The sequence below is a fragment of the Giraffa tippelskirchi genome, chromosome 6, assembly GCF_054371585.1.
Source record: "Giraffa tippelskirchi isolate mGirTip1 chromosome 6, T2T-mGirTip1v1.2.pri, whole genome shotgun sequence".
Classification (NCBI taxonomy): domain Eukaryota; kingdom Metazoa; phylum Chordata; class Mammalia; order Artiodactyla; family Giraffidae; genus Giraffa; species Giraffa tippelskirchi.
The window spans coordinates 130845878-130862595 of record NC_137280.1 but is presented as its reverse complement, the minus strand read 5'-3'; the positions used below and the strand labels follow the sequence as shown (position 1 = coordinate 130862595).

The window sequence follows — 16718 nt, the reverse complement described above, 5'->3', positions numbered from 1 at the left end:
CATCATGTTTGGAAATAATGAATGCTTAAAGATAGGTAATGAGACTTGGCAAGCTTCAACAGAGCTAACTAGATAGTAATAAAAACCTCAAGTTCACCCACATCTCCTAAATCCCAGTTTCTTGCAGCGTGTGAAGAGAACATGAATCCAGGCTCCTGATCTCTTGGGTTAAATGGACAAGATGTCTCTCACCTTCACCAGTGACTGGGAATTCATTTAGCAAATATTCACTGTATTATTATTGCATAGTTTCAGGAATTGTGCCAGGCCTTAGCAAGGCAGTGATGGTCATTGCAGGTATCTGCATTCATAGAGCTTAAAGTCTAATTGGGAAATCATGAGACAAGTCATTGCTATAAAGTTGAATATACATTGAGGGAGCAAACTGCAGGAGAATGAAAGCCGTGTCTAAGATTCGAGAGAAGGCTAAGGGGGAGCCATATGGAGATGGCAGTAGGGGACAAGGTTTTCAAGGCAGAGGAAATGTTTAGAGCAGAGAGATGAGCCCAAGAGAACACTTAATATGGACCAATAGAGAGAGAAGAGTCATAGAGATTTGAAGTTGGCAACTGAGAAATTGTGGCAGTGTGACAGTCGAGTGGAAACTGAGAGCACCCAGAAGTTTGCTGAGGGTGCAAATCCTGGCTTCAGCATTCACAAGCTGTGTGACTTTGGATGAGCTTCTTGATCTCTCTGAATTTCCTAATTTGTAAAGGGAAATGTTAGTACAAGCTTTTTGCAAGGTGAATCATCAGGCTTGCACATAATGAATCCAAAGCACCCCACCCAGTCCTGGCAAAAGGCACCACTACTCACCAGCTGCCCAAACCTGCACCTTGGGAGTCATCTCTGATTCCTCATTTTTTTCTTCATCTCACCTCCCAACACAAAACAGGTCAGCTGGCAAGTACTTTTGTTGCAGGATGGGGAACCCCTTCCAGGGCCTGGAAGGGAGCTCTTGTCTAACACTCAGAAATGAATTGTCCAGGGAGACACACATGCTGATAAAGCAAGAGATTTTGTTGGGAAGGGGCACCTGGGTAGAGAGCAGGAGGGTAAGGGAACCCAGGAGAACTACTCTGCCACATGGGTTGCAGTCTTGGGTTTTTACGGTGATGGGATTAGTTTCTGGGTTGTCTCTTGCTGGTCATTCGGACTCGGGATCCTTTCTGGTGGCACATGCATTGTTCAGCCAAGATGGATGCCATTGAGGACAATTCTGGAAGGTGGTAGGACACGTAGCTCCTTTTGACCTTCCCCGAATTCTTCTGGTTGGTAGTAGCTTGTTAGTTCCGTGTTCCTTACCAGGACTTGCTGTCATAAAATAACTCACGTGAATGGTTACTATGGTGCCTAGCCAGGGTGGGTGGTTTTAGTCCGTGTGTTTCTCCTAACACTTTCTGTAATCCCCCCACATACCTTGGCAATTCCTCCCTTTATCCCCACACCACAGTGTGAGTCCAAGCTGCCTTCATTCTGCACCTGGACCAAGAACACAGCCCCACCCAGTGTCCCTGCTTCCATTCTCCACCTCATCCTCCACATCCATCCATTCTTCACAGCTCAACAGAATGATGGTTGAAAAACAAAAAGTGCACGTCATTGGGCTGCTTCAAGCCAACCAATCACTTCCCCTTGGTCTTAGTAGAAAATCTAAACTTCTTAAGTCCAGCCCCACAGTAGGGCCACCTCCTGCCATATGGCCTCATCTCTCAGCCTGTCTCACTGAGCTCAGCCCACACTGGCTGTCTGCTTCATCTCTCACCTTTCAGCCAACAGGGATAGGCCACCTCCTCAGAGACGGTCTTCACTGACCACTATCTAAATATACCTCCCATATAAATTTCTGCCAGACTACCATATTTCTTTCATTCCCAGCCATTGTTAAAATTCATCATTAGCCATTTATTTGGGTGCTTACTAGAGTGCTTGCCTGGTTCACTTGCGAGCTTGAGAACTTTGTAAGACTGGACTGTTCCGTTAGGGACTCAGCAATTCATAGCGCATGTCCAACACAAGATAGGCATTTGATCAACATTTGCTAAATTAGAAAAATGAAAGTGGGGCTCTCAATAAATAGTAGCTATTTGTATTCATGCATACCTTTCAGGGAGGCTATTGGGCTGTGTCTGGTTATGAGCATTTGGAAACGATTGTCTTCTGTTCCCATTATTTGCCTCAATTTCCAAAGTAGAAAGGCTGGCAACCCAGGGGATGGTTTTACACCTCACAGAGAAGGGGAAGATCATTGTCAGTGGGATCACTGGAAAGCTCTGTCCCAGAACCCCTCAACTTTGGATCCATACACAATTTACAGGCAAATTTTTGACATATTTTTTTGCTGCAGCTCCGGGACATTTATCACTGGAGAAGTGGGTACTCATACACACTCCTGTGTTAGCAGCTGGCATTTCTGCCTGGAGGATTTTACATTTACAGGGTAATAATAAAAGTGGTATTAGAACCTACCGATGGTCTGTCCCATAGAGATAAATGTTGATTGCAAACTCCAACATGGAAGTGGGATTGACTAAATGTGTTATGGGGTAATTTAAGGCCCAGTAGCGGATATCCCTGGAGATGCCTTGGCCAGTCAGTTCTATTTTATTTCAGGGAGGAAATAAAACTCTGCCTGATTGGACTTTTTGTTCCCTTGACAGAAATGAGTCATCGTCACAATGAATCATAAAGGCCAAAGCTACAAGGCTGGCAGTGCACACTGAAGCCTGACTTCCCCTCTTGTGGATATGGTCTTTGAACATGAAATCAGGATCAAGTCTTAGGGCTTGCATCTTGTTGGATAAATAAGGTCTCTCAGTTCTTCCCCATGCAGCCTTTTACCCCATAGTGGAAGGATGCACAGATGAGTTTTCTAAGAGCGTACATTTGAGAATAGAGCATTCAGGACTCAGAAGTAGTGAGTAAAGGGCAAGGTCAATGATGGAGTAGTAACATTCAGCAATTTGATTCTCCAAACAACATTATCTAATAAAGCTTGCTCTGATGATGGGAATACTCTAATTCTATGCTGTCCAATATGGCAGCCACTAGGCACGAAACTCCAATATTTTGGCCACCTGATGCGAAGAGCTGACTCATTTGAAAAGACCCTGATATTGGGAAAGATTGAGGGCAGGAGGAGAAGGGGACGACAGAGGATGAGACGGTTAGTTGGCATCACCGACTCAATGGACATGAGTTTGGGTGAACTCCGGGAGTTGGTGATGGACAGGGAGGCCTGGTGTGCTGCAGTTCATGGGGTCACAAAGAGTTGGACATGACTGAGCAACTGAACTAAACTGAACTGAGGCGAAATGAGACAGCATTTCAAAATGGGATAGCAACATTCAAAATGTTGCTAATGCAGTGAGGAGCTGAAATTTTAATTTAAACTTGAATAGTCATACGTGGCTACTGATGACCACATCAGACAACACAGCTCTGAAATACTATATGATTAAAAGAAAGGCAGCAAGAATGATGTGCAGGACACAAAGGTTGAGTGGGGATACCTAGGGAAAGGTGCCGGAGGAGTTATGACCACGTGGCCGGGGAGGGCGTGTCCTGTGGTGATCAAACACGTGTACTCTGGTGTGAGACAGATGTGGGTTCAAATCCCAGTTCAACTAAATTCCAGCAGTATAATCCTATGCAAGTCAACTTCTCCAAGATTGATGTTTCTCATCTGGAAAATAAGGATAAAAATAGAAGCTACTCCTCAGAGGTGCTGTCATTTCAGTTCAGTCGCTCAGTCATGTCCGGCTCTTTGTGGCCCCGTGGACTGCAGTACAACAGGCTTCCCTGTCCTTCACCAACTCCTGGAGCTTGCTCTTCAATGAGATACTAGATGAAAGCACATAATTCTGGTACAATTTGTGTCTTAGCAAACTTGGTCTAGTATCTTTTCATGTGAAATATGATCTTTGTATACCTAAACACAGATCTAGAGAGCAGCGTTAGCAAACTTTGTGACCAAAGAGATAGGGGAGGAATTGGGAGAAATGACTGGACTCGTTTGACTGTGCAGAAGCATACGTAGAAGCAACAAAATATGCCATGTCTCCTTCGCCATCAATAGCAGGTTCTGCAGTATCTCATGAGATGGCCGTTCTGTGAAAGGCCAAGGCACTGGACCATATATAGTAGGATTATAGAATAACCAAGCTCGATGGCATCCTGAGGACTAGTGATTGTCAGGCTTTCATGTGCAAACAGATTACCTGGGAGCCTTGTTAGATGCAGGTCTAATTCCATGGATCCGGGTGGGGACAGAGGTTCAGCCTTTCTCCCAGCCCCCAGGTGTTGCAGAGGCTGTTGGCCCTGGGTCCACACATAGAGTATTAAGATTACTGGAGCACTTAGAGTCCAGGACTTAAGACCAATACCCTATATTCCTGATGAGGAAATGGAGACCCAGAAGGGAAGGTTTTAAGGTCATAGGACAGTGAACAGTAGAACCAAGACTGAAACTCACCTCCCGTGTGGGCCGTTCCAGTGTCAAGTGCAATTTTGCCCTTCCCCATTCGGCTGAAGTCTCTTGCATTACATGATCCTCAGCAGTTTGCGAATGTCCTTCAGTCTTATACTTCTTTTTCCACTTGTCAGCCAAGGATAATAAAGAATGAAGATTACTCCCACCCCCTTACCCCCACTCTTCCAGTTAGTGACTACTAGTTAAGCTGGAGCTAACATTCAGATGTCCCCACTCTTACCCCGGGGCTCCTTCCATGGTACCAGTGCCCCTCTGTCACCCCGTTTGCCATTGTAAGGGAGCTCCAGGCTGGATGTGATGAGGGCTGACACCCTGAGTCTCTTCAGGGACTTGGGGGCTCATCTCTAATCCCTTTTGGGCTTCCCTCATAGCTCAGTTGATAAAGAATCTACCTGCGGTGCATGAGACCCAGGTTCGATCTCTGGGTCCGGAAGATCCCCTGGAGAAGGAAATGGCAACCCACACCAGTATCCTTGCCTGGAAAATCCCATGGACAGAGGAGCCTGGTGGGCTGAAGTCCATGGGGTTGCAAAGAGTTGGGCACGACTGAGCGACTAACACTTCACTTCAGTGGCTCATCTGCATTTAGGATGTTTTTGTTGTTGTTTAGTCGCTGAGTTGTACCTGACTCTCTGCAACCCCCTTGGACTACAGCACGCCAGGCTTCCCTCTCCCCTACTATCTCTCGAAGTTTGCTCAGATTCATGTCCACTGAGTCGGTGATACCATGTAACCGTCTCATCCTCTGCCACCCTCTTCTGCTTTTTCCTTCAATCTTTCCCAGCATCAGGATCCTGGAGAAGGAAATGGCAACCCACTCCAGTATTCTTGCCTGGAGAACCCCATGGATAGTATGAAGAGGCATTTAGGATAGCACACAGCAAAAATGAAGGAGTGGAAAGGGTCAAATCTCTTCTTTCTCTTTTCTTCATCACAAACACAGGATTCTAGAGCAGTTACCACCACGTGAACAGGAGTGGTGTGTCTAAAGCTTGTACACAAGCCATTTCCAGGACTCATAGCTTTTATTCCAAGGGAGCCTACAATGAATGGCAGCTCTGAGTGGGAAAGGTGGAGACAAAGCACCAAAGTGTCAGCACCAAAGAGAAAATGTTTCCTTGGTGGGCAGGAATGCACAGTTTCTTAACACACCTGGATGAGAGAGACTGCAACTTAGAACAGTTATTATCATTGTTACTGACTCTGAGTGACCTTAGATAAAGGCGTGTGGGTTTGTGTGTACCCGCAGCCCAGGCATACACACGCCCACTTGCCTCCCTGCTTTCCCATATGTCCGATGGCATACACAGTTCACATTATCATCCACCTCATTTCACACTTGTGTTGTTAGGATGAGTGAAGTGGCACCTGCAGTTCTCCTGGAGAATTCTGCAAGATTTGGCCTTTATCTCCCTGTTATCTCTTTATCTGCTTCAGTACCCATGGTAAGGTCAGTTTTCTAGGTCTTTGCCATCATATGATTTAGATTCTAAGAGATAAATGTCAAGAACTAGAAATTCAGATGTGTTGAGCTGTTGATAGTTAAGTGGATTTGTGGCCTCTGCCTATCAGGTCTGGGTCACAGATGGAGCCATGTATTTTGGGGTCCCAACTTGGGTGAGCTGGCAAATATCCCTGAGACGCATCCCCTCATGCATAATCTCAGTTTGTTGGGATGCTTTGTGAAACAGTAAGGTATCCTTAAATCAAATACCACTTTCCAACCAATCCATTTTTTGGCTAAGGTGTCGTTTAGACATATCTGACTTACCATGTTCCATTGCTATCAATGAATTCTTTCTAAAGGTTAATACCAGTACAGATCTGATTGAATAGGAGGGCTTTAGCTCATGCAAAAACAAATATATTAGATAATGTCACCACTCCGTCTTCTGTCCCAGTATCTTCATGGATAAATGGGAAAGATCTGCTTTCCATTTTCAAAACCATTGATTTTTACTGCAATTAGAGAATGAAGAGCTAGATGAGGCAAGATTCTTTCCCCTCTTTAAAAATCAGCACTCAAGGATCCCAGCTGTTCTGTTGGCTTTCTCCAGTTTCGGGAAGGGGGGGGCAAATGTTCCTTGAGTCAGCATGCCATCTTTGCTGGGTAGAGCGTCCATCTGCAGTCTTGTAGGAAAGTCTCCAGGTGACTTCGTGCTCAAATAACTCGGAGTCCCCAAATGGTTTCCCGGTCTTTAACCTTCCATGTAATAAGAGCTGTGGATCTTTCTGAGCACAGTTTGACCTGCATTCTATTGATCTAATCATTTGGCTAATCACTCTCTGCAATTAAATCCCTCTCCTTGCAATAAAGTTAATCTCGTCCCAGCCCATAACATCCAACCCCAACAGCTTAAGGGAAGAGGATTGCTGTTGTTTATGTTACCATCTTGGGACTCCACTAGCTTTATTCTGAAGGCCAAAGCAACTCTTGGAGCTGGAGAAGTTGCCCCCTCTTCGAATTAACATTAGAACTCCTTTCCCTTCTAGTTGCAAAGCCCCCACTAGGCTCCCTCCCTTGTTCCTCCTCAGCCTCATTTCTTCTCCAGAGCCCAGCGCGGAGTGTGCACCACTGAACAGTATGCTTTTCCTCAAGCAAGCAGCTTTTGTTTGTTGTCAAGGCCATAAGCCCACACTTTGCCATCACTCTGTTGGCCCCCTTTTCTTCCAGTTTGAAGAGTTTACTATTCAGTATGTAATCAGTTTCAGAAAGTCTCCAATCTCTGCCCTACCTGTAGCCCAATCTCTCTAAGGGACTTCTTGCTGCTTCTAAACAGAACCTGATCTTATCTTTCCAAGCAACATTCATTCATCCTAAGAAAGATTCATCATTCACTTGACAAAAATATGTATTGAACCAAAAATCGCATAGTTTATAAGTAGCAGGCTTCAACACAGGGGTGCCAGACATGGGCGTTCATATTCCTTACCACGACCCCAGGCTGACAAGGCTAAGCCTTCCTTTTGTTTTCAGGAGCTATACATATCCCAGGGTTTTGAGAAACTTAATTTGCTAGATCTGTTCAGGATGACTCAAGGTGTATGACTTACCTAGAATATAACATTTTTCAAACATTTATTCTATTGTGGTTTTCTTCCCTCACTATTCAGTGAATATTTCTCTTCACATAGAGAATTTTTATTAAATGCCTAATTAAAACTGGTTGGATTCTCACTTATAAGTGTTCTCAGTTCTGAATTTAAATTTAATGATGTGTTGAAATATTAATGACCTTTATCTTTTAAAGTGTCGCAGTTGTGCTAAAGTTAACAAATGGGGCTGATAAAAAGCCAGCCCTGTCTTGGAACATTCTCCTGTACAAGGCTTTTGCTTGCGCTTGCATTGTTCTAATGGTGGGTTGTACACAGCACTGACAAATACACAATGTAGGAAAATCTGGCGTCACAGATTGCCTGGGGATTTGGTCTGCTAACAAATACTTTAAAAATGCTCTAACTCAGGCTAAGTAATAATAGCTGTAAAACATTTAGAGGAATTGACAGTGTTGGGCATGTGTTCTATGGGGTAAACCTCTGGATCATACAAAGGGAGCAATCAGCTAGGTTCATTCCTGCTCTGTGTATCCGCCCTTCCATGGCATAAACATTCCTTATGGTTCCGGTTTTAGCTCCTGGAGCATCTTATTAACGTTGGTTGTGAGGACAGGAGTAAATTTATCTGAGGCTTAATTCTAATAGTCATATTGGACTCCTTCCAGTTCCCCAGAAGTCCTTTGGGTTCAAAGCACTTGCATAACTCAAGTTATAGCGCTGAGCCTTGGGGCATAGCTTGAAGATTTGGTGTCTTTTTTTTATGAAAATGTCCTTTGTAGAAATACCTTGATCCATCCTTGTCCCACCCCTGCCATTATTTGGAGCATCTAAGCTGAGGGACAATTGTTTACCAAGCTGCCAACAAAACTCTACTTGTGGGAAATCCACATCTTATCTGACTAAATAACTCAGACCATATGTTCAGGTCCCAAAGCTTGGGATTTTTCCGATCAAGTTCATATGTGCCTATTTGCATCACCTGGGAATATTGAAATTCCAAACGCAAGTTCATTTTCACACAACTCATTATCCTCCCTTGAATTTGGTACTTAATGTGAACTTTGGCAGGAGATGGACCGAGAGAGAGATGATATTCCAGGGGTACTTACTAATTCTTTTGTGCTCACGAATACACACAGATAGTGATAATTTGCACTCAAATGAAACTTGGAGAGCCAGGCAGTGCCCTCAGGTATTCATTTGCCACCACCCCCTGTTGAGTTCTTGGGTAGAATTTAATTATCCAACAACTTTGGAAGTAGCTATGCCAGATGTTAGGTGCTGACCTAGACACTTCAAACAGAAGGATCTGGTACATTCCAGAGAGAGCAGTTTAGGGAGGTGGGACTCTCAATAGGACTGAAAAAAGAGCATGAGACTAGGGATGAGAAATTTGGGGTGAGTTCCTGGAGCCAGATGTTACTCTATAAGCCCCAAGAACCACTAGGCATTTTGTGAGTGTCATTTGGGAAGGTCTGGGAGCACCCCACCCCCAACCCCTGGCCTCTGTTAGACAAAGCATCTCATCATTTAGAATGAGTGGCTGCTGCTGCTGCTGCTAAGTCGCTCCAGTCGTGTCCGACTCTGTGCGACCCCATAGACAGCAGCCCACCAGGCTCCCCCATCCCTGGGATTCTCCAGACAAGAACACTGGAGTGGGTTGCCCTTTCCTTCTTCAATGCATGAAAGGGAAAAGTGAAAGCGAAGTCGCTCAGTCATGTCCAACTCTTTGCGACCCCACGGACTGCAGCCTACAAGGCTCCTCCATCCATGGGATTTTCCAGGCAAGAGTACTGGAGTGGGGTGCCATTGCCTTCTCCGAGAATGAGTTGAGGACTAGCTTTTGTCTGTGTACAATAAAATCAAAAGTACCCAGTTAATTTGCATGATAAACACACTGAACTGCTCCTCTCTCACACTCCAGTGTGGTTAAGTGGGTGCCCCTTGAAGCTCTCACTAATCTTCAAATATGGGCTTACCATAGAGAAGTTATTATTGCAATTATACTTTGCTATTTGTAAAATATATTAATAGTATTATGAGATTAGTTAGCATTGATAAAATGTGGACCAAGCACTGTGCCAAGCACCTGTACATCCCTTTCATTTTCATAACAACCTTATGAAATAGGTAATTGTAATATTCCCACTTTATGGATGAGTGACTGAATCTCAGGTTTGGGACATAACTGCCTGAAATCCTGAAGCTAATAAGAGGCAGAGGCAAACAGCCTAACTCCATGGCCCATGCGTTTCCCCACCATCTGATGACCCTGTGCCAATCTCTACTCCAAGAGTTAATAGAGGGGCTCTATTAGTTGCCCTGTGTCATCTACAGCTTGTCCAACCACAGCTGATTGGACTAGAAGAGAAAGACTGACAACACAGCAACCAGTCAGTAGGTTGGGTATGCCTTCTGATGTGGCCTAATAGCAAAAATAAATAAAGAAATAAATGTTGAGGTTATCGGATCCCTTCTTTTGGGAATTTAGACCAAAATATACCACCAGCGTATTTAACTTTGAAAGTTTAAGAGGGAATGAAACCATGAGGTCAAGTTGGGGTTTTGAAGTAACACGACAGCAGTGAGTAGGAGTAAGTAAAGAAATTCATTTGGTGGAGAGAACACAGAGGAGAGGAACCTTGAGAAAGGAAAAAGGTAGCCAGTAGCTAGGGATGCCCTCAACCTTGATGTTTTCCTGGTTTGGGTTTGTGGGGCTCCTTATAATATATAGTTGTAAAGTGAGATGGTTTATGTAAATCACCTAGTAGAATGCTGATGCATAGTTAAATAATAAAGTCAGCACTATTATTTTGTTTATTGTTAGTGAAATTTTCACGTAATTTATCTCTTATTCAGAATATACAAAACTTCCTCTCATTCCCAGTTCACCAAGGTGTGTACAGCTAAGGTTATGAAAAGCTATATTCTTTCTTTCATCCTTGAACTGAATTCCTTAATTGTTATAATTTATAATTCAAATTTCAGCTTATGATTATCTTAGTTTTCTTTCGGATCGATTCCACACCCACTAATGAACTAGCATGTTGAGCAATGGGGAGCTATTCCCATAATCTGTTTTCCTCCAATCCCTCTTCAACTGCTAATGAGAAGTACCATGGAGACATCAGCCATTAGTATACATAGGCTGGTATAAATCATGGACCATGGATCATTGAGCATCTTTGTTGTAAAACAAATGGCCTGTGGTCAGTTAATCATACAAAGAAACATCTCCAGGGCCTCCTGGCTTTATTCATAACCTCTAAATCCGTTTGCAGTTTTATAAACAGAACATCTGTTAAAATATGCAGAAATTACAGTGATAGTCATTAGCAGAGAGCTATAGAGCTTTGGCAGATTTTTTTTTTAAGCTTTTGATGGTAATCTCCTCTATCTGTGATTCATGCTTCATTCCCATTCTTGCTGTATCTCTTTTGTTCCCCTCTGTTCTTTTGGGTTACAGCACTTTTAACCCAAGACTAAAAAGTAGACATGTGTTGTCCCAGACTAGGTTGGCACCATGCCATTCTGCAGCATGACTGTAGCCCAGAAATGCTCCCTTGCAAAATCATGTATTTCGGGTATGCAATATGCCTAGTCTTAAGCAGCCAGAAGGTGAGAAACCCTAATTGGTTTCACACTTCTTTTATTGACCTTGGACTCTTGCAGTACTGGCGTTTAACCAAAAGTAAATAGAGCTCACCACCACCACCACCCCAATCTCTCATTCTCTCAAACTCTCCCTGGGTTGAAATTTTCACTGTGTTCGTATTTAAATTAGCCTGGTGCAAGTCACCTCTAAGACAAAGACCAGGAAAAGTATGGTCATTGCCAAGTAACAAGATTTGATATGAGAATCTAGGTTGGCCCCCCCCTTGTTAAGTGAAGAAATTTTTATTCTACCTAAGAACTGGAGAGTTAGATAAACTGTCTTTAGCCTTGGCTTTTTTTCCATCTGCCGTGGAATAGAAATCAGCAGACATTCCCTACAGAAATTGAAAAGTCACCTCCGAGTGTTCAGTGTGTCCATCACCTATCCTTTTCTATACTAGGTTTTATAAAGTCTCAGGCAGAATCACTCTAGTTTTCACCCTAATAGATCTTTCTAAATGGGCCCACAAGGAAAAAGAAGACAATACAATAAAGTGGAAAAGAGAGCAAAATCTGGAGTCAGACAGACCTGAACCTGAATCCCAGACTGGCCAGTTGTTAGCTAACTGTCTGCCCCAGAGAAAGTGAACTCTCAAAGCTGCATTTCCCCATTTATGATATCAATGCCTTCCTCATAAAGTTTTGGGGAGGGGTCTAAGAGGAAACCCCAGCAAAGCACCTAGCCACGTGCAAAGCACCTAGCCACGTGTCTGACACATTGGTAAGTGCTCAGTGAATCTTAGTTCCTAACTGCTGTTACTTTTTGCATTTTTTCTTAGGACTTACACATGATTAGCTGTGCTAGGTGTTGATTTTAACATCAGTAGGACTTTGCTTTTCAATACTGATACAATTTAAAAAGGGAAAGTTGTTCAGTCTGTGTCAGACTCTTTGCGACCCCTTGCATGGAGTATACAGTCCATGGGATTTCCCAGGCAAGAATACTGGAGTGGGTAGCGTTTCCCTTCTTCAGGGAATCTTCCCAACACAGGGATCAAACCCAGGTCTCCCACATTGCAGGCAGATTCTTTTCTGGCTGAGCTACAAGGCATCCATTTGTCCCAGAATATTTCCTGAGCACCTGCTCCCTGCTCAGTACTCTGCGGAGTGTTGTATGGCATGTGAACATGGATCCTCTGGCGTATGTTTTATATGTATTATTTTTATTCATTTATTTATTTTGGTTGCACTGGGTCTTCTTTGCTGCCCATAGGCTTTCTCTAGCTGTGGCGAGCTGGGGCTCTTCACTAGTTGTGTTGTGTGGGCTTCTCACTGCGGTGGCTGCTAGATGCATGGCTTCAGTAGTTGCAGCATGTGGGCTCTAGGGTGTGGGCTCAGTAGTTGTGGTGAATGGGCTCAGTTGCCCCTTGGCATGTGGGATCTTCCTAGATCAGGGATCAAACCCATGTCTCCTGCATTGGCAAGCGGATTCTTATCCTCTGTACTAGGGAAGTCCGTTCTCTGGCATATCTTTATCAATAAGAAACTCATGGATATGAATCAGCATAGAATGTTTTATAGGGAAGATCCAAACCAAGGATTGTGGAATGTGAGGATCAGAGAAATAAATTACCCCTGGGAAGCACTTCATCGGGGAAGGTCAGGGAAGCCAGGGTTTGAGAGACTTGACAAATCTCTCCCATGACGTGTTGGGGAAAAGGGAGGTTAAGTCTCACTGGAAGATGAAAAACAAGCAAAATGAGGTGACAGAGTGGAAAAAGTTGGGATAACATAGGCAAGGCATGGGCCAATTTTCGTTCTGGGGGAATCAAAAAAGGATTGATGGGTAAAAGGCAATTAGAGGATCAAAATCAGACTTGGCAAGCCCCTGAAGACACAGGGGGTTAAAACAGAAAGCTCCTGAGAAGGAAACTATATATAAGACAAATGCCTGTCAGGAAGGGAGTGGGTACGAAGGGTGACTCTGAAAGAAGATTAATGGCATGTGCGTCCCTTTTGCAGCCGCCCTGAGACTGGCGCCTGTTTTCTTCCACACCCGTGGCATTTCCGGGCACTTGTGGCTGCATGGTTCCTTACCAACCTGTGAGCTCCAGTAGCCCAACCCAGGCGTCTTCAGGCAGCAGCGCTCTAAACTTTCAAAAGGAAAATTGCAGTTGTGCATTGGAGTCTGCAGTGCCAATTAAAGTGTCAGGCTTCGAAGTAAACAAATACAGATAACAAAGAGGGGGATAATGTGTTAAAATTAGGTTCTCAGGAGTCCCCCCATTAATTTAGAGCTCACAAGACAGTTGCTGCGTGTTCAATAAATACCATTTGACGACAGGAACAGGCTGGTAGTGGGAGATACCTGGCAGACAGTTCTCTTTCAGCACGTGCTTAGGAATATATCTTGTTATATCATACTCAGCAAGGAGGCAGCATCTTTCAGCTTTACAGCTCTTATGAACGTTAATCCCTCCAGGGGCCAGAAAGACAGGGGTTATTGTCCTCCTGCTAAAAATAGAGAAAAGAAACAAAGCAAAGAGGGCTGGTTTTAAACATCAGGACAGCAAGTTCAGTATGCATGGATCCCCCCTATGTAATGTTCAGTACACACAAAGCTACAGCATAATTAAATCAACTGTGTAAATACCCAGAGGTGGTTAGTGGGGTAGCTTGTGGAAATGAAAAAATTAGTAATAGTGGCATGGATATTTTAAAAAGCAATTATTTGCTTTATGTGATGACAAGAATCCACAGATGGTGCATCAAGTTCCTAAGTGTCCTGAAAGCCTTTAAAGCATCATTGTGTTCACATTACGAACGAGAGCCCATGGGGATGTAGATCAGAACCCTTTATTCTGTTGAATGCAATGGGACAGTGCTTGTTATTGCATCATCATGGTGGATCATCCCCGTGCTGTCAGGACACAGCAAGGATGTCAAGAGCTAACAATACATCAACTCCCAAAATTTTCAGAAGAGTTGAGCTGATTTCCTACTTCCACCGTGAAAGGGGGATTTCCTCCAGTATGGGCACGTGGACTGGTGACATCAGACTGATTCTTCCCCTTGCCAGTGGTTCCGTTTCAAGTCACTGTCTTCTCCTCGGGAGACCAGAGTGGACCTTGAATAATGGCAGTAAGCACAGGTATATGGACTTACCAAGATTCAATGGTCTGAGTAAAAGCTTGGGCTTTCTGGCCAGATTTAGACAAAGAATGCCTTCTGGCAATGGGAGCCACCAACAGGCACTTGCTAAACTTGATCCATTTTATTTTCTGCCCTTGTTTGTATATGGGACTGCCCAAATTGTATATTTACTCATTCTTCAGCAAATCTTAATTAAGCATCGGCTATGGGCCAGGTCCTTTGCTGCTCTTTTGTTAGAGAAATAGTGTCTCCCATGGGCTATTGTCCCTTTGACTTCAGGGATCTTGTCTTATTTTCCTGTTTTCCCCTGCTCGTGTTTGGCACATAGGGAGCCCTCCAGGAGTGTAAATGGAAAGAAAAAGAATTATCTGCCATTTGCAGCTACCAAGGCAGTCAGATGCCAGGGAAGTGGCTTTCTGTCTCCTCATCACCCATACCTATTCCTTAATAAAAATTGCATTGCCCGTGGTGAAGGCAGGTGGGTAGTTTCAAGTTCCGCTCACTCCATGATTTTATAATCACTTGACTGTCGGGCAGTTATGTATATAGACTTGGAAGCATGGGAACAGATCACCTGAATGCCCTCCTTTAACTAGTACATGTGGACTTAGCACGAAGATGCCCCCTTTTTTTTCATTTCTCCATAAGGTGATGCCACTGCATTTTGAAATCCTCCTCAGATGTCAGATCACTGCGGTGCTGCTCTCACGTGGGTGTTCTCATCCCATGGTGTAGCACCATTTGAGTCAGCAGCGAAATTCACCGAGGGAATGGCTACAGTGGGAGAGGTGAAGCAGAAATGCTTATTAGGCAGGAACCGGGCAGCTGCGTGCAATACTGAAATGCAGAGTGGCCGAAAGTAGGGCCTGTGTGCATGTTTATACCCAGAGCATGTGTGTTGATAAAAGATGATAATCACTAATGATGGCAGAGCATTTACGCTGTGCCAGACACTGCTACACTAGGAAGCTTATGTATGCTGTCCCATCTAATCTTCCTAAGAATCCTTGTAGATACTTTGCCTAGCAAAATATATCAGTTTCTTATCAATACTCAAGGCCATGCAACTAAGAGTCCATGATCTTCATCACTATACTATACTGCTATACACATATTTAATATTTAATTAAAAGATTGAATTGTTGATGGACAGTTGGATAGGAATGAGAAATTATTCTGTCTTGCCTCCATGTTTTCATTTATACAAAAATATGGAGGGGAGATAGAGGCAGAAATTACTATCAGTTGTCTTGATTTTCCTGCTTTATAAATTAGTTCAAATCCATTTCATAGCCTCCCAATGAAACTAATAAATTGGATGAGTCAGTGGCTCTGAAAAAAATCTGAAAATTAAACTCCACTATATTAATATGGTGATTATTCACATCCCTAAAATAGAGACAATTTGTAAGGACTGTTTTCCAAACCTTATGTAGAAACAGAAAGCAATATGATGTGCAAACATTTGGCAATGGCATTTGGTATTGGAGGAAATCATTTGTGCAATTACCTTTAGAGTCTGACCAAATTGGGAACAAATATTAGCTATTTTCCTCATGTTTTTCTGGGCTTACTCAACTGCTGAGTTATTGGAATTACGCACATTTCTGAGAAGCTCTGTACTTGTCTATTTAATGAAAACTAAAAAGGAAGTGGACATTCACACTAACCCACTCTGCTTATAACTCTGCTTTGGCATTTTGACAATAAAGGATAGTCACTTACTAGCTTAACTTAAATGCTTTACACTTCGATTGCGACTGTCACTGGGTGAAGGCATCCAACTAAACCTGGGTCTCTACTGACAAGTGTAGGATGTACATTCGTCACTTACCTTGTCTTCTCAATGAGCATTTAGTAAAAATCCACCATTTGCTGTGCAAAGTTCAAGCACCAATTTTATTTACTAATACAAATAAATAAAGAGTAAGATTAATTTTAGTTCAAGTAAGGAGTTGCTTTGGGCTTCCCAGGGCTCAGTGGTAAAGAAACTGCCTGCCAGTGCAGGAGATTCAGGTTTGATCTCTGGGTTGGGAAGATCCTCTGGAGAAGGAAATGGCAACCCACTCCAGTATTCTTGCCTGGGAAATGCCATGGACAGAGGAGCCTGGCAGGCTACAGTCCATGGGTTTGCAAAGAGTCATATATGACTGAGTGACTAAACAACAGCTAGGAGTTGCTTGCTAGTTAGCAAAAGAAGACCAACAGTTTTTATGAAGAATATCAAATTGTTTCTCTAAGCTAAGCTGTGGTCATTAGCTATATACAGATATCTTCCTTTTGTCTCAGTCCCATTTGTGGAGCTAAGTTGAATTAAAGTCCAATTCTAATGGTCCTTTTGGGGGGAAGCTAAAGGACAGAGATAAGCCAAAGTAGATTTCCTAGGGTAGTGCTTCTTAAGTAGGTGTTGAGAATTTCCTGA

General features: G+C 43.5%; 1 protein-coding gene across 41 annotated transcripts in view; it reads left to right on the top strand.

Annotated features, from left to right (window-relative positions):
• PPP2R2B (protein phosphatase 2 regulatory subunit Bbeta) overlaps positions 1–16718 on the top strand; it is a 764919-nt gene that overhangs the window by 496807 nt on the left and 251394 nt on the right. The window contains exon 1 of one of the 41 annotated variants that reach the window (XM_081505067.1): positions 11885–11924. The exons of the other annotated variants lie outside the window; for them this stretch is intronic. The gene's annotated coding sequence lies outside the window, so the exon portion shown is untranslated. Of the gene's footprint in view, positions 1–11884; positions 11925–16718 lie in introns of those variants that run through there. 41 annotated transcript variants of the gene reach the window in all.